Source organism: Danio rerio, chromosome 16 (assembly GCF_052040795.2).
Source record: "Danio rerio strain M-AB ecotype USA chromosome 16, GRCz13ab, whole genome shotgun sequence".
NCBI classification, from domain to species: domain Eukaryota; kingdom Metazoa; phylum Chordata; class Actinopteri; order Cypriniformes; family Danionidae; genus Danio; species Danio rerio.
Genome location: NC_141036.1, coordinates 39,412,572 through 39,431,422, shown reverse-complemented (window position 1 = coordinate 39,431,422; position 18,851 = coordinate 39,412,572). Strand labels below are relative to the sequence as shown.

Sequence of the window (18,851 nt, the reverse complement as noted above, 5' to 3'; positions counted from 1 at the left end):
TTACAAGCCCTAACCAAAAATTAAGTGAAATGAAATTCACCATTGAATCCTGTTTGATCTGCAATTCCTGCAATTCCATTTTGCGCCTGAAAACCACAAAATAGTGTTTTACTGTTATTTTTTAAATAAACCTGCCACTATCATACAACATAGGCTCATTCTGAAAACATAGCCCTATATACAATTCTGGAGGTTGCGAATTATGTAGCCAGAAGTATGTATGGCTGCATTTCATCTTTAAAATGAACGCTACAGGGTCATATGATGCTGTTCCTTTTTGTGCTTACCAGCTGACCCCTTACATCTGTATGGACAGCTTTCTTGCTCTTAAGAGTTTGTCCAGTCACTCGCCACGCACTTTAATGAACTTGGGACACAGAGAGGAGTTGACCACGACGACAGGGTTCAAGTCAAGTGAAGAACGATTTTAGAAAGCGGGTAAAACAAAAACAGAAGCCATTAAAATAAACAAGTAAATAGCAGGGTGAGAATTTGGTAAAATCCTAAAATGTGGTAAAAATCAGGCGAGGGCTTTTCTTTTTATGGATTGCTTTTTAAAACTTTAGGAAAGGGGGTGGGTAGGGGTTTCAGCTGGTAAGTCAGTTAGTCGACAGCAGCCTCTGGTGAGAAGAGCAGGCATGAATTGCACTCACAAGAGAAATTTGAGATCTCAAAAAGTGTACACAGCGGGCTCTGGTGGATTTACGAAAAAAAAAAAAACATAGCTCCTGGGATGTGTTTAGAGCTCTCCAGAAATGTATATAGAGGTACGTTTTCAGAATGAGCCTTGAGTTATCACTGATTGTCCAGCCTTTAACGTGACATGTCAAACTAAAAAATGAATCAGTTTTTTTTTTTTTTTGCTTTAAAGAGGCGTTTACACCTGCGATTTTGTGCCTTGGTGTGCACACTCACATATGTGACTTTGATTATTTGGTGCCATTTTATGTCATGCAAAATAAAAGAATCATTTATTCCTGAAAAAAAAAATGTCCTTATAAATATCTGAAAAGGAACAAGAGTTGTTGGCGTCATAACGCATAGGGTTTATGTTACCTAGAGACTGCAGTCATGCATATGTTAAAGTCCATTTTTGCAGTTTCACAGAAATGTAAACTGAAGCACACACTGCAAAACAGTTTTCTGTATTTTGTGATTCATCTTTTTTTTTTCTTCACGTAGTCTTTTGGATTGCATTGTGGGATCTTGATAATTCCTCCGAAAGCTTTTGATGTTAAAAAGTTTGAAAAGAATTTGATTTTTTATTGATATTTTTAGTAGTTTGAAGTGACATATTGTCTTTGGGGTTTTAAATTATGGTACAGAAACCTGGTTATAAGCTCCCAGTACATTTTCTGTTATTTTACAAACTTAGCTCTCTAGATATTATTTCCTAAACAACATTTAGTCTCAGAACCACTGACGTAAATAAATGTGTGAACTACTATAACCAGCGATCTAATCCTGGCAGATCGCTGGTAAACACACAGTTCGCTAACAAACTACAAATCTGCCATTTTGGACTACAAGTTCCAGTCATGCACTGCTCTCGAGACCTGGTGATGACACACACTCACACACAGACACACAGAAGCTGCTTATAACTGATTACATGGACTATAAAGAGAGCACTCACACACATACTTCTGTGCTGAGTCTTGTTATACTGTTTATGAACATTACAATGCGTTTTCCCTGCCTTGCCTTACCGGTCTTGACCCTCGCTTTGTTTTTTTTTTACTGTTTATTCTTGTCTGCTGCCTGCCTTTTGACCACTCTCCTATTATTTGTCTACATCTCTCGATTATCTGCATATACTCGTTTGCCCTTGTTTTGACCATTTCTTGCCTGACCATCTCTGTTAAATAAACCTGCATTTACATCTGCACTTCCTTTGTCAGCGTGCTATTCACATTACAATTACCTAAGTATGGGTTTCTCTAGGTGGTTCATTCTGCTGTGGCGACCTCTCATAAATAAAAGACTAAGTCGAAGGAAAATGAATGAATGAACGAGTGAATGAATGTGTGTCTCTAAAAGCCTTTTAATATCAAAGCCAAACGTTTAACTACTTCAAGAACAGAAATTGAAAAACAGAAATGTTTCTGCACATGTACATTGCAATGATCTATTGATAGCCATTTGTTCATTTTCTCCTGTTCCCTGATAGTTTTTTTATTTTATTATTTGGTCTGTCTGGGATTATTTTGTGATAATAACTAGGAGAGCTGTATGTTGTTTCCTATTTATAATAAACAACATTTATAAAAGAGTCATGGCATTTGCTACAGAGTATGCACACGTTGCTGCTGTGGAAAACCTATTACCAGACATGTAGTCCATAATTATGGATGATCTTAGAAAAAAGTGAAGGCTCTGATTGTTCTTGGGTTCATCCTAAATGGAGGTTGAATATAAACACTGCGACCGCACTGACATTTCATATCCTTCTGCTTTGTCTGTAAGATCTGCTCTTCAGGGATGAACTCAGAGTCTCTGCTGATTCATTAGATTCTCTCGCCCCTTTTAGACCACCTTCGCTCTGTCTGCTTTTCAATCCTTCCCTCCTGACCGTTTCTCTGTCTGTAGCTTCTTATCAGTCTTTCTATCCCAGTCATGCCTATTTTTATACCTGGTCTCTACCCAAGTCTTTCAATCCCTCTTTTTTTTTGTATTCCCTCCATTTCCTGCGGTAGATGTGATACCGCAGGCTTTCTCCTGTGACATACAGTAACTCGTGGAGGAGATGTGAATTATTCAACAGGCCTGCAAAGTGATCCAGTGTTGGAGCTTAAAGACATGCCAGATTAATTAGAGGACAAGACCTCCTCTGTCATAGAGCATATACTGAACTACAGTCCTGAGGAGTCACGATGGCTGGAAGAAGCAGTGCTGCTTACTGCATTTTTCATAAGTATGACAGTCGCTCAGGTGTTTACAACATATTCCTTTGTTGCTTTTGCTGTATTTTTAGAAATATGCCAAAATACCCTGATGTTCTGACTATAAAAGAGAAGGTTAGATATGATAAAAGCTAAATAGTATATTTAGGACAAGAGTTTTTTTTTAAAATCTGACTAAATTAGCACCATGTAAAGTATGAACTATGCACTGTAAATAAAGGACTTGATTTAACAACAGGCGACGCAGTGGTGCAGTGGGTAGCACGATCGCCTCACAGCAAGAAAGTCGCTGGTTCGAGCCTCGGCTGGGTCATTTGGCATTTCTGTATGGAGTTTGCATGTTCTCCCTGTGTTTGCGTGGGTTTCCTCCGGGTGCTCTAGTTGAATTGGGTAAGCAAAGTTTCCGTAGTGTAGGTGTGTGATTAAATGTGTGTGGATGTTTCCCAGTGGTGGGTTGCAGCTGGAAGGGCATCCGCTGCATAAAACGTGCTGGATAAGTTGGTGATTCATTCCGCTGTGGCGATCCCAGATTAATAAAGGGATTAAGCCAAAAATAAAATGAATGTATGAATGAATGAATGAATGAATGAATGAATGAATGAATGAATGAATGAATGAATTAACAACAAACAAATGCATGCTACAGTGAAAATCTGGGAGTATTTTACTTTTACTTACAGTGGTACCAGGGCTGGCCCGTGGAATAGGCAGTATAAGCAAATGCCAAGGGCACCGTACGTCCAGGGGGGCACCAGAAATGGGGGAAGAAAAACAAAAGTAAGTTCCATTATTCTTAAAGCCAGCTGGTATTATTACTTGAGGAAATAATAAGACAACATTATTTTTAACCGCATAGCAAAGCCTACTAAGTAGTAGTAGTACACTGTTAAACCCAATAGTCAACCCTGTCAAATGAAATGAGTGCAGTAAACTCAAAATTTACTGAAGGTTAGTTCTACTCATTTGAAAAGAGTCTTGAACTCAGTGTTGAAGGTAATGAGTTAAATTCCTCATTACTTCATCTTAAATGGAGTAAGTTCACAGTACTCTTATAGTTTAGTTTTTTAACTCAATTGGTTTGTTGCAATTACTTTCCTCAAACGGTTGCCCATCACCATCCCGTTTAAGCATTCTACTATATTTCCCTCTGTTTTTTTAATATTTCTTTGAAAAGTGAACGTACAATAAATACAGATCCGAACTTAAATATCAAATAATTGCATGACCTTTTCAACAGACTTGAGCAAGGTCATGTTAATAGAGCATCCTCTATTAACAAACTTCAATTAGTACAAAATGCAGCAGCCAGAGTTCTGACCAGGTCTAGAAAATATGATCATATCACCCCAATTTTATCCTCCTTACACTGGCTGCCTGATAAGTTTCGTATTGAATTTAAAATATTACTTCTCACCTATAAAGCTCTAAATAATCTAGCTCCTGTTTATCTAACCAACCTTCTGTCTTGCTACAATCCAACTCGCTCTTTAAGATCTCAAAACTCAGGGCTTCTGGTAGTACCTAGAATAGCAAAATCAAGTAAAGGAGGTCGAGCCTTCTCTTTCATGGCTCCTACACTCTGGAATAGCCTTCCTGATAACGTCCGAGGCTCAGACACACTCTTCCAGTTCAAAACTAGATTAAAGACCTATCTGTTTAGTAAAGCATACACTCAATGCATCACCTAGCAGGTTCCACACAGGCTTCTGCATCTTGCTTATATACACTATGAACAGCAGCTACGCTAATTATTCTCTTTATTCTCTATTTTCACCTGGGGATACTCATCCCGAGGTCCTCAGATTATGCGGAGTCACTGATTGGATTCAAGACCAGCGACGAGATGATCCCAAGGATTACAAATCCGGGACCAGGCCATATCCTGAGCTGCTGCTGCGCTGATGGTCATGGGGAGTGGAGAACATGAGTCTGATTCCAGCGACGCTCCAGGGACAGACGAGTCTTCGCTGAGGCCATCTTCCAGCCTCCACCACGGCGACTGAAGCTCTGCACAAGACTTTTGGCCAGCGGAGAAATTAAAATGGTCGTGCCCAACTGAGTCTGGTTCTCTCAAGGTTTTTTTTCTTCACTCCCATCAGGTGAAGTTTTTTTTCCCTCTCCGCTGTCGCCACTGCCTCGCATGGTTCAGGATTGGTAGAGCTACGCATCGATGAATTTGCTCTTCAGTGTTTGAACTCTCAGTAATGATTAAATCACACTGAACTGAGCTGAACTGAACTAAACTGAACTTAAACACTAAAACCTGAACCACACTGTTCCAGTTACTATGACCATTTATGTGAAGCTGCTTTGACACAATCTACATTGTAAAAGCGCTATACAAATAAAGCTGAATTGAATTGAATTGAACTTGTATTTCAATGATTAATTAATTTTGTTCCAGTAAAAAAGTTATTAGAAAAACATGCATGTCACAATTAATATTAATAATATAATAGACTCAAGACAATCATGTTTATGGCAGATTTATAACAAGTAGTCTTAGTAATGTCAAGCTGTCATAACAAAGACATCTCAATATCACCTTTGCATTAAAAATTACATAACCGAGCAAATTATAATTACATAAAATCTCCTTCATTATAAAGCTTTTATGACAGTCTTATAAACACCCCCTTCAAGTAAAATGCTACCATTTCTTTCATTACTTTAGCTTTGTGTGCTACCGTTATGGTATTTAGTAGTTGTGTGAATGACACTAAACACCTTGTACTACTGTGTTTTCCAGCTTGTTGTAAAGCTGTTTGTGATGAGCTTTGGTTCACCATATGGCTTTCCCATCCGCATGTTTGAAAGGTACAATGCAGATGTTAGTACTTCATCTGTTAGATAAGTGACTAACATTATGTCAAATATGGTAGTTTACTATGCATTTTTTAAATATTGCTACCATATTTTAACGGTAAAATTCTGGAACTTACAGCTGTTAGTTTTTATATATTTGTATATTATTATTTTATTTTATTTTATTTATTGTGTAATGTTATGTGGACTTAAAACATGAAAGTCACAAACAAGAACGACTATTTTTAAACCAAATAAATGACATTATTCAATTATACATAACAAGCAATGAAAAAAAAACACGGTTACACACAATTATTTATGTTGTCCCAAGTTAACTTAATTAAGTTAACTTAAATTTAAGTAGAATGAACGTAAAACAATTAAATTGTCCCAAAAAAGAATTGTGTCATTTCAGCTCATTTTAAATAAACAAGCAGCAAAATTATTATTATTATTATTATTATTATTATTATTATTATTATTATTATTATTATTATTATTATTTTAATGCATATTTACAAATACATTCATTCAGTTAACCCTTCACTATTCAGTCGCTGATTGAATACATTTAAATACATCTAATCAAAATTCACAGTGAAAAACGTTCACTCATTTATTTTTCCCAAAAGGATCCTTCAGCATTCCAGTACCCTTGTGATTTTGCCACTCTTTGAGGTTCTTCAGACATTTTGCTGATGCTAATCGCCTGTCCTTGTAGAGGTCAGACTTTAGACATTCAATCTCCTCCATCCTTATCCTGTCTCTGTTTTCATGTTGTTATTGTTAAACGCACAGTTGTGAGTGCCAGTGCTCTCTTCTCTGCACTGTTTTCTATGTAAATTGTAGGTTTGCTATGTATATTTCACACACCTATCTACAAATATTTGCCATTCAGCTGTTATCTCTTTCCGTTGCTGTGTAGAGCAGGTGGAACCTTCTTGGCGCTGCGGTTCGATGCCTTGTAAAGTGGATAGGAGAAACCTCAGCCAGATGGCCTGCTTCAGGACGATCCTGGTTGACAGATATTATGGTCATCCAAACGTACCCCTTTATCTGCTTTGGTTTGTGCATGTAGGGATCTCTGGAGGTGCTTGAGCGGTCTATTGTTCCAGCTCAGCGCTCAGGATAGAGAACACAGTACCAGTCAAACATTTGAGATTGGGTTAGTTTCAAAAATTGTTTAAAAAAACTACCTTCTCATCACCAATGTTGCATTTATTGTACAACTATAAATAATAAAAAAAATAAATAGAAACATTAATATTTTATTTACTTTTTAAAATAATTTTAAATAACTTATTAATGTGGTTCAAAGATGAATTGTTGTTCTGTTAGGTTCAATTACTATTGCTACTCAATCATTAATTCTTATGTAATTCCACACAATTCCTTCATGTTGTCCCAACACAAATTGATTAAGTTAATGTAAATGGATTGAACATAAAACAATTAAGTTGTCCCCCAAAAACCTTAAGCATTGTGTTGATTCAGTAAGTTTTAAATAAGCACTTTGAACAATCGGCAGCATGAGGATATTTTTAATGGTGTATCACGGTTTCCACACAAATATAAAGCAGAGGGGCAAAGCTCTCAACTGACCACCACCTGGTGGTGAGTTGGAACCGGTGGCAGGGGGGAAAGTTGGACAGATCTGGCAGGCGCAAACTTATTGTGATGGTCCTCTGGGAACATATGGCTGAACCTCAAGTCAGAGGGATTTTCAACTCTCACCTCTTAAAGAGCTTTGACTAGATGCCGAGTGAGGCTGGAGATATTATGACTGAGTGGTCCATATTCCCCAACTCCTTTGCTGACACGGCTGTGAGAAGCTGTGGACGTAAGGTCTGTGGGGCCTGTCGAGGCAGTAGTGGACACCTGAAGTAAGGGATGCTATCAAGCTAAAGAAGGAATCCTTGCAGGACTCTCAAGGCAGCTGATGGGTACCGACAGGCCAAGCGTGCTGCAACCCGGGAGGTTGCAGAAGCAAAAACTCGGATCTGGGAAGAGTTTGGGAAGACCATGGAGGAAGACTGTCGGTCGGCCCCAAAGAGACTTTGGCAAACCGTCCAGCACCTCAGGAGGATAAAGCAGCTCCAAATCGACAGTGTTTACAGCGGAAATGGGGAGCTGTTAACCTCGACTGGGGATGTTGGCGGACGGTGGAAGGAATACTTTGAGGATCTCCCCAACCCCATTGACATGTCTTTTATTAACGAAGCAGAGACTGGGGATGCAGGGGTGGACTTACCCATCACTCAAACTGAGGTCACCGAGGTAGTTTGCAAACTCTGCAGCGGCAAAGCAGCAGGGGTGGATGAGATTCACCCTGTGTGTCTTAGGTATCTGGATATTGTGGGGCTGTCTTGGCTGAAACGTCTCTACAATATCGCAGAAAGGTAGGGGACAGTAGGGTACGGTACCTCTTGACTGAGGAACTGGGGTGGTGGTTCCCATTTTTAAGAAGGGAGACTGGAGGGTGTGCTCCAACTATAGGGTATCACACTCCTCAGCCTCTCTGGGAAAGTCTATGCCAGGATACTGAAGAGGAGGATCCAGCCGATGATTGAACCTAGGATCCTGGAGAAACAATGCTGTTTTCGTCCAGGCCATGGTACACTGGACCAGCTCTATACCCTCACCAGGGTCCTCAAGGGTTCATGGGAGTATGCCCAACCAATTCATATGTTTTGTGCACTTGGAGAAGGCAATTGACCATGTCCCTTGTGGCATTCTGTGGAGGGTGCTCTAGGAGTATGGGGTCAGAGGCGCTCTGTTGAGGGCCATCTCCTCCCTATATCAACAGGGTAGGAGTTTGGTTCGCATTGCTGGCAATATGTCAGTGTGACAAGGCTGGAATGAGAATCAGCACCTCCAAGTCCAAGGCCATGGTGCTTGTTATGGCCCAAACTCAAAACTGGCTCGAATAACAACAACAATCAAGGTTTGGGCCGAACATATGGAAGACACAGATGTTTGAATGGTTAAATTGATGTTCCGTCAATACGTTTAATTTTCCATAAATCATAAGTTTTCAAAAGAGACAAAACATTAACAAAAATCAAGTCAACAGGTAGGGCAGCTAAGGAACAGGTCTCTGAAACAGGTAGAAACAGGTCTCTGACTATACTGTTTTAAATGGACAGATCTTACCTAAACTCCCGTGAAAGGAATAAAAATAGATGAGTCTTCCGAGCTACTGCTTACCTTCACTAAACTAAATAAATAACAGAATGTGACTATGAAAAATAAACCCCTACCTGCTACAAAACAAAGTATCAAAATAAACAAACTAGTTAACACATTAAGAAATAAGAATCAAAAGATTAACATGAACAAAACACTAAATGGAGCGGCATCTGGATGAATGATTGCCTGGCTTGCGAAACACTGCCAGCCAGACCGCCTAAGCGCAAGCCACCACCGAGCTGAGGGAGAGCGAGAGACTGCAAGATAGAGTGAGAGACAGAGACGCCATTGCTGTCAGCCTTATATAGTGGAAATCCCCAGTGACGTCTCAGGCATCATCCAATCCTGGATAAGCCAGGTGAAACACTCCTCCTAGAACTCGATCGCAAGCACAAACCGGCAATAAATAAATAGATTAATTAAATAACACAGACCCACGTAACAGTGCTCCATTGAAAAAAATTTCCTTCACCACAGGTTGAGGAGTTCAAGTATGTTGGGGTTTGTTCACAACTGAGGGAAGGATGGAACATGAGATTAGTAGGTGTATTTGTGCAGCAGTAATGCAGTTGATGTATCGGTCCGTTGTGGTAAAGCAGGAGCTGAGCCGAAAGGCAAAGTTCTCGATTTACCACTCAATCTAATTTTCTTGCTCTCACCTATGGTCACGAGCTTTGGGTCATGACCGCAAGGACAAGATATTGGATAAAAGTGACCCTTTGCAGGGTGGCAGGGCCCACCCTTGTAGATAGGGTGAGGAGCTCTGTCACCTGGGAAGAGCTCGGAGTAGAGCTACTGTTCCTCTACCTCGAGAAAAGTCAGGTGGCTCAGCCATCTGTTTCAGATGCCTCCTGGACGCCTACGTAGGGAGGTGTTCCAGGCATGTCCCACTGAGAAAAGGCCTTGGGGAAGACCCAGGACATGCTGGAGGGACTATGTCTCTCGGCTGACCTGGGAAAGCTTTAGAATCCCCCCGGAGGAGCTGGAGGAGAAAGTGTCTAGGGAGAGGGAAGTCTGGGGTTCTCTCCTAAGACTGCTGCCCCCATAACCCGGCCCCGGAATATCGGTTGAAAATAAATGAATGAATTAATGAATGAATATTACAGCCTTCAATATTTTAAATAGACAATATATTACAGGCATGTATATACATTTTTTTCTGGTGTTTTACTCGATCTTTGCAATCTGGCAACCAAGCATACAATATATTAAATAGACAATATATTACAAGCATGTGTTATACTATGAGCTTTCATGTTTGCAGTTGTCAGTTGTACCATAAACAGTTAAAATCTCCCAATCTAAGCCTTTTTTTTATTAAACATTTCTGATCTGGTGTTTTACTTTGTTGTTGCAATCTGGCAACCATGTGTAAAATACAGTATATTATATAGACAATGCATTACAAGCATTACTATTAGCTTTCATGTTCACAGTTGTCAGTTATAAACATTTTTATACTTTTTGTAACAGTATTAACATAAAGTTAAAATTCCCCAATCTGAATTTACGTTAAAATTATAAATGATCTATCTAGTGTTTTACTCAATCTTTGCAATCTGGCAACCATGCATAAATTAAATAGTGCATTGTTATGAGCTTTTATGTTTGCAATTGTCAGGAGTACCATATAGAGTTAAAATCCCCAATCTGAGCTTTTTTTACGGTTAAAATTATATATTTTCTATCTTGCATTTTACTCAATCTTTGCAATCTGGCAACAATGTGCATGTGCTCTTTCTACACGGTGGCGCCTTGTAAAGTGGGTATTAGAAACCTCAGCCAGATGGCCTGCTTTTGGACGTTCCTGGTCGACAGATCCTATGGCCGTCCAAACGTGCCCCCTTATCTGCTTTGGTTTGTACGTGCAGGGATCTCTGGAGGTGCTTGAGCGGCCTGTTGTTCCAGCTCAGCGCTCAGGATAGAGTACACATAGCTCAAAGGCAGATAGCCAGGTGCAGTGGACACATGGATGAGCTCCAGTCCTCCGTTTCTTTATCTTTCCTCCACCCTGTGAATCTCTACAACCTGTTATAGAGCGATGGCTCGCTGTATGAGGCGCAGGTCTGCACCATCTGTTTCTCCTCAGCTTATCTGTATGAGAGATGCCGCTCTGTTTATCAAGTGAGGCTTTCGCTGTAAATGCAAAAATGCTTCTTTTTGTGTGTGAAAGAATGGGCGATGCAAATAAAGTGCATCCCTGATGAAAAGCTTCGAGGCTGTGAAAATGTTCATAGATGTCATTAGATTTAATATATGTATATGGGTCAAAGACGAGACATCATTTCAGATTTATAACATTTTGGGGGGAAAAGGTGATTGTATTTATATATAAAGCATATTAAATGGAGGTTAAGTTGCTATTTTACAGTAATTTTTTCAAAAAAAAATGTCAAAATGCAAATGCACTCTTAAAATAACTCAAGAGATCTGTTACCACATAATTTTACCACATAATTGTTGTTACTTAAAATTCCTAAGTTGCTAATTGGATTTAAACCTATACGTTGCCAGAATAATTTTATTAGGTTTTTACAACATAAAAATATTGATAATTACATCAACTTAAAAATGTGGATAGTTAAAAAATAAATATATCTGTCAATAAGTTTAAAACAACATTTTACCCCAAAAAATTGGGTCTATGATTACATCTTTCACAAAAATAAAGTTCTGGTTTTAAAATTTCCTTCCCAACCGAATGATAAAGAAGCAAAATGGGACAAATTTTAGGCAGAGTGTTTGGCACAATAGGCAGTTTAAGGTGAGATGTCTGTGTTTTATTTCATTTCCTAATAAACTTTCTCCTTTCCACTAGAGCAGATATGACCAAACTAGGGCCTGTGGGCTAAAGTTGGCCCATGGTAACTTCTGATTCGACCCACCATCCCATCAGACAAAAGAGGAAGAATGACGGGGACGGTTTAGAGACTGTAATTAAATGTTATTTTTTTGTTTGTTGGTTTTATATAGGCTCCAAAAAGCTAATGGAAATTAAACATTTTAACATCAGTGAGCAAATGGAGCAAAAGCTGATTCTGCTTGACTACTGTATTCGGCATTATACTCCACTGTGCTATAAAAATGTGATTGTATTTTTATTTTAATGGGCCAAAGGTTTGGTAATATACCAAACTATATAACATTAAAGTTACTAGCTAATATTATATACAATAGCTAATTTATTTAATAATATTTAAAAATAGATAGAAAATCTTACTTTAAATCATATAATGATTATACGATTTAAAGTAATATTTTCTATTTATATTTTAAATATTATAACATAAATTAGCTATAGTATACTATTAGCCTAACTTGTGCCTCTATTTAATTTATTTAAATTAATTTTAGAATTAACTTCTTAAAATGTTGGAGGGTTGAAAATCAGATCTAGTCATTAATCTGTAAGACTGATGTTATGCACAAACAAAAGGTAGCACTTTACTGCTTGCAATTCACCAAAATTGGTATCAGAAACGTCAGAAAGATTTTTGATAAAATCTGTATTGGTATTGATATAAAAAATCTTATATGGCCATATATATACAGCACATATTCTATTTGTATATTAATGGAGCCTTGATGAACATTTAAGTGACTTTTAAAAAACAACACTGACCTTTACTGTTATGTATTTTTGTATCCTTCTAAATGTCATATTGATTACATGTTTTTGCCAATAGCAAAAACAATACTCCAGTTTTTCAAAAGGATGTATTAAAATAATCACATATTGATCGACACAATTTGCTTAAAGGTATAGTTCACCCAAAACATATTTACTCTCCTTCCATTTGTTCCAAACCTATTTGTATTATTTTCACCTAAAACATCTTTCAAAAAAAAAAAAAAAAAAAAAAAAAAAACTATTAAGATTTGTACCTACTTGAGGGTGAGTAAATTATGACTAAATATTATTTTTGGGTGAACTATCCCTTCAATAACCCCGAGCAATTTGTATTTCATAGAAAACAGAACATATGAACTTGTTTTTGTCCTGGATAATTATGACTGCATAATACAATCTAAAAGCTCCTCTGTAAGCACTTGATAGAAAAGCATTAATGCACTTAATGCACTCTCAACCCCATTATTAACCCCATTACTAAATCTTACTACTGCATGTTTGCTTTTTAACCGGTGCGCAAGCCATTTTTCTGGCTAAAATTGAAATCTGAAGGACCCTGTTTGCTAAATATTGTTCACATTTTAAAGGAATAGTTTTCCTAAAACTAAAACTGCTGTCATCATTTGCTCACTCTTTACTTGTTTAAAACCTGTTTTGAGTTTCTTACTTCTGTTGAACACAAAATAAGATATTTTAAAAAATGCCTGCTGCTGGAACCCATCAACTTCTTCCATATTTATTTTTCCTGCTGTGAAAGTTGATGGTTTTTTATCAACCAACATTCTTCAAAATATCTTCTTTTGTGTTTAATAGAAGAAACTCATGGTGTCAAAAACCACACAAGGGAGAGTAAATAAGAAGCCTGAACTCACCCTTTAATATTTAAAATATATATTTACGTGAGAGCTTGTATCATCTTTACCACAGACAGAACTTCAAAAAGTATCCACCTGTCATTAATGTCCAAACTTTGAGAAAATAGAAAAACTTTTGATGGGTTGGCTTTTACAATTTTCTCTCTGAAAAATGATTCATCTTGCACTCAAACTGTCATGAATTTAGAATAGAGTCAAATGCACATATGATCAATGTCCAGCAATATTGCCTCATTTCACTTTGCTCAATGCATTTGAAACAGTTTTTATGCATCACAGTGATAGAAGGTCATCAATACAGATGGGGTTGATGATATTTCTTTTATTGCTCTGTCAGTTGCTCTGTCAGACAGTGTAATTCTTTGTAAATAACGTCTGGCCCACCTTTAACTTACAACTATACAAGCGCCATTATCTGCAAATGAATGTGAACTTTAGTGAGGCATTTCATCATGTAGAATTGCTTAGGGCTGTTTCCAGCTGACATGGCTTTATGTTTACATTTTTCACTTGTAAATTACTTTTTAATCAGAGAATCGAACAGATATAGGGGCATTTTCAGAAGACCTGAAGATGTAGATCGTGTTTATGTTATTGAGTGCTTATGTGATAATATAGTACAATCAATTAACACATTCTGAAAAGACATTAGAAGTAGATATGACTCACAATTATTTTTTTTCTTCAATATTGCATTATATTTAGTGTAGCCATCATAAATAAAACAGTTCTGCAAAGTTTTAAAAATCAAATCAAAGAACCAACTGTAAAACAAGTTGTGAGTACATCCAGCCTCTGGAGCTGAAGCATAGGGGTTGATATTGGGGATATAAATCTTTTGGTGGCTCATAATTTGATTCACAATTCAATTTGGAATCAAACTTTAGTTTGCTATATGCTTTGATTTTATTTCAGTTTCTTTTTAGGGTTTTTACTGTAAAAGTAACGCTGCATAAAAACATTGAAAGTGATTTAGTTTTGCATAGTTTGTGTAGTTGAATAAAGCCATTGTTATTATAGAAATTATATTTAAATAAAACAAATGATATACTGTAATTAAACAAGACAGCCCAGGTATAAATTAATTAAAATTCCTTAATGCAAGAATATAAAATTGCACAGATAAAAAGTATAACAATCAAAGTAGTGGTAAATGTATTTTTGACAATCTTTTCAGCAAATGCAATTAAATCTAATTAAGGAACTTATATATACATACATACATATTTAATTGTTTGTCAAAATGTTTTTTTTTTTTTGGTCTGGAATTCAGTGCATTGTATGGGTCAATATTTTTATTTATTTTTTATTGCAGAAATCTTTTAAATATTAAGTGTACGTTCAGAATTGTAAAGTCAGTCGGGCAATAAATTACCTCAGGTTTCCTTCCATTTAAAGATGTTTAATAAAACTTAAATAGTCCAATAAGGGAGATGCAAACCATTACAAAGGACAAACAAAGGAGTTGAGGTGAAAATTAACAAATGTACACAACTAAGCATATAAATGTGTAAACATGAATCAGAGCACTATTAATAAATTATATTAAATCAAATTATGGCTCTTACATTAAGTACAGTTCATGTTTATTATTATATTGTATTTTCTTTTACTGTAAATATATTAGATTAGGTGACGTGGTGGCGCAGTAGGTAGAGCTGTCGCCTCACAGCAAGAAGGTCGTTGGTTCAAGCCTTGGCTGGGTCAGTTGGCATTTCTGTGTGGTTTGCATGGTTTCCCCTGCGTTCGTGTGGGGTTTCGCAGAGTGCTCCGGTTTCCCCCACAAGTCCAAAGACATGCAGTACAGTTTAATTGGGTAAGCTAAAATTGTCTGTAGTGTATGAGTGTGTTTGAATGAGAGTATATGGGTGTTTCCCAGTGATGGGTTGCAGCTGGAAGTGCATCCGCTGCGTAAAACATATGCTGGATAAGTTGGCAGTTCATTCCGCTGTGGCGACCCCAGATTAATAAAGGGACTAACCTGAAAAGAAAATGAATGAATGAATGAATGAATGAATGAATGAATATTAGATTATTTTATTAGATTATATCTAGATTGCAGCTTTTTGAATGATAGGTCTCAATTTAAGAAAACTGACACTTGTGACTGGTTTTGCTTTTCATGGTCATATATAACAATCCGATGTACGCTTTCAGAAATGACTACTCTGCTCTTCCCTAACCTTCACAGTCATGTCACGTGCTCTGTTGAGTTAAGCATGTGTCTGAGAGTGCATGTTTGAGCCTGCATCTGCAAGTCTGCAGTCAGATGCTATTGACAACATGTGCTGTAAATAATAGACCACCGATCTCAATTGACTGCATCACCTGAACAATCAGAATAGAGAAGACTGGATCCCTGCAATAGGGGGTGTGGGAGGGGGATAAACAATGCTATTTTTTTTTTTTTTTTTTTGAGAAAATAAAAGTGTTTTTGACCTATGATGAATGCAAACCTATCACAGGAGGCCTTCAGAAAAAAAATAGGAGCTGAAAAGTATAACTATAAACTCTTTACATTTTGAAAAACACATTAAACTGAAATACTGTAATCTTACTTGAAGCAACACCAAGGGCAGCTTTGTTATCAAGAAATGAAGCAGATATCTAATGTTAAAAGGATAGATCAGCAGAGATGTACATGGACTAAAACGAGTGCTTTCCAACAGCATAATGATCATGCTGAACTTCCTAAACGCTCTGGGCGTGAGCCAAGACAGTCTATAAAAAAGGTCAATTCATATGGAATAAAATGGTGCTGGACAACAGAACAAATGGCAAATTATACAGTCTTTGCTCTCTATTGATTAAAGCATAATAGACCCTGCTTGTATTCAAACAACCCCATAACTGTGAAATAATGCTTTGTGGGTTACAGCTGTGTTCTCTGCACAACTCATAAAGCAGAAATTGACCTGAAGTGCTGGGATAAAGGGCCTTGCTTCACAAAGCTTTAAAAATGATTTATCAGCATTAATAGCTCATAAAAGTTGTATTGGATTATCATACACGATGCTTGTCGGGGTGGTTTTGGTCAGTATGATAAACAGAAGTAATCATTTTATTTTATATCATCTAATTTGTTTAAATGGAGTACAATATAGCTGGACAACAACACATAGAAAGACTATTTATGCCATAAACAGTTGTATTTATTTGTTACAGTGCTTACACAGTAAAGTGTGGTTCATCACATGTCGTTATACATATGTTTTTATTATATTTAATCACATGGGTTAACCACCTCAGAGTTGAGCAATAAAAAGAGGAAGAGAGTTTGCAATAAAAAATATGTATACAATATTGTAAGTTTATATATAGATATTAAGTAGTATTTTCTCATATTTAAGAATATTACATTTTAAATGGCATACTATAAACTAATGGAAACAAATATAGTGTATACTTTTTTTGTTTAAAGACATTTATTTATTTACTTTTTCACTGGAAACATGTAGTACAGAATTGGTAAGTGTAAGTATGTCAAAATTAAATCTTAACCCTGCACTCAAACCTTGATTGGAACTGAAGTCATTTTCTTCTGTCTCCTTGTCAGCTCGAAAACCTGTTTTTTTTTGGCTGAAATGAGAAATGAAGGCTATTGTAAGGTATTGGAGAGTTTGAATATTCTGCCCTCAGTATTGCAAGACACTCTTTCTCCAAAACTTTATTATAGTACTGGGTAATTTATGTTTATGTAAGGCTTACAGTTTAAGTTTGCATTTAAATATGGTATGGAAATAGAAGGTCACACATTATGCATTCTGTTCTAACTGGATAATTAGGATGTCAGAATTATGATCTGTTAAACTTTTTAAAGTAAAATCTCAAACAGCATAACATTGTGCCAACAGTGTCAAGGTTGTGGATTAGATTTTCAGGGAACAAATAACTAGAATGTGAAGCTTCAATATTTGCCTTGTGTTGTACACATTCTGTAGTTACGTTGATACCCAGAGAACAGTGACATTCTGTACACAATAGCTGAATTGTGGGGTATAAATCATTATGATAATATACAAATCCAACATCTAAAACAATCTGGCACTGTATTAAAAAAAGACATATTTTATTTTTATGTATTAAAACATGTTCACTAATGCATTTGTGTATGTGTGTGTGCGTGTGTACGTCACTCACGTTTGACGCTTCACATCACTGTGTGGCGCATAAACAATAATGAAGCTGTAAGTTTGTTCGAAATACACCGACCATGGACAATACACACCTCTGAAGAATCTCCAGTCAAAACAGAAAAGCTGCAACATGTATAAGCAAAAATTGTGCTACACGAACTTCGATGTGTCAAAAACTCGTGACGACAGGATTTTAATCGACCCAGAGATGACTCAACAGGTAAAAAACACCCAGAGATGACACAGGTAACGTTAAATAAATATATACTAACGGAGATATGTCTTCATTTTAAATCGTTTTAAAGGAGCAGAACAGCCATATTGGACTTGTTTGTGTCTGTTACTTAAAAACAAACAAACAAAAAAAGTGTTTCAGCATTTCAACAGCAAACGATTCAAAATATTTTTTTGTGTAGGAAGTGCAAACCGATTTTCGAGTAAAGAGAAGCAAGACCATATTAATTACATTGTAAAAAAATGCCTCATTTACGGATAATTGTATATTTCTGTACGCATTTCTGTACGCATTGTTTAACTTCTCACATAAAATGTTTGGCCAACACGTGTAGGCGCGAGCATGCATTCCTAAATGTTAGTTAAAATGCATGCGTATTTTGCATACAACATACAATGGCTAAATTATCTCCACATGCTTTCTGCACAACCTATCTTAGTCTGTGGTCTACAGATGGGCTATTGCCAGATCCTCGAGCAGTGCAATGTCATTCTCAATATTAATTTTAAATCAAAATAAACACCTTTTATACAGAGGATAGATCTCTCATTGATCAGCTGAACATATATGGAAATATGCTTTGTTTCTAGATTAAATATAATAGTAGGCCTATTTAACATGTTTGAACAGTATAACTGTAAGGCAACCAATTGTTCTTTATGTGTCATTTCATATCCATAGTTTCAGAAGTTTTCTGTAGTTCGTCCTAATTTAGAGTAACTTTACCAAGGTTTTGCAGATTAAATCTTGATTAGTTACTGTACATGAGGGCTGAGCGATATTGCAAAAAAAATAAAAATATCATGATATCTTGTTTCACATCATTCGGTATCAATAATTATTTCATATTTTTCAACAATCTAATTAAGTATATTAGGATTTTTTAAGCACTTTATTATAATTTACTGACATTACTAAGACAAATAGATTAAATATTAAAAAAAATATATATATTTAAACCAAAGATCTCATGTCCTTATATTAAAATAAACATACATTAAGTGTTGAAGAGACTCTTAAACTTGATAAATAAAATGTATGCAATGGTAAAGTGCGAATGCTGAACAATCAAAA

General features: G+C 36.5%; 1 long non-coding RNA gene across 1 annotated transcript; it reads left to right on the top strand.

Moving 5' to 3' along the window:
• Positions 1 to 2,840: 2,840 nt before the first annotated feature.
• LOC141378244 (uncharacterized) lies at positions 2,841 to 5,270 on the top strand. The gene is made up of 3 exons (XR_015511699.1): positions 2,841 to 2,931; positions 3,142 to 3,293; positions 3,584 to 5,270. It is a non-coding gene; the product is annotated as an uncharacterized LOC141378244 (long non-coding RNA).
• The last annotated feature ends 13,581 nt before the right edge of the window (positions 5,271 to 18,851 follow it).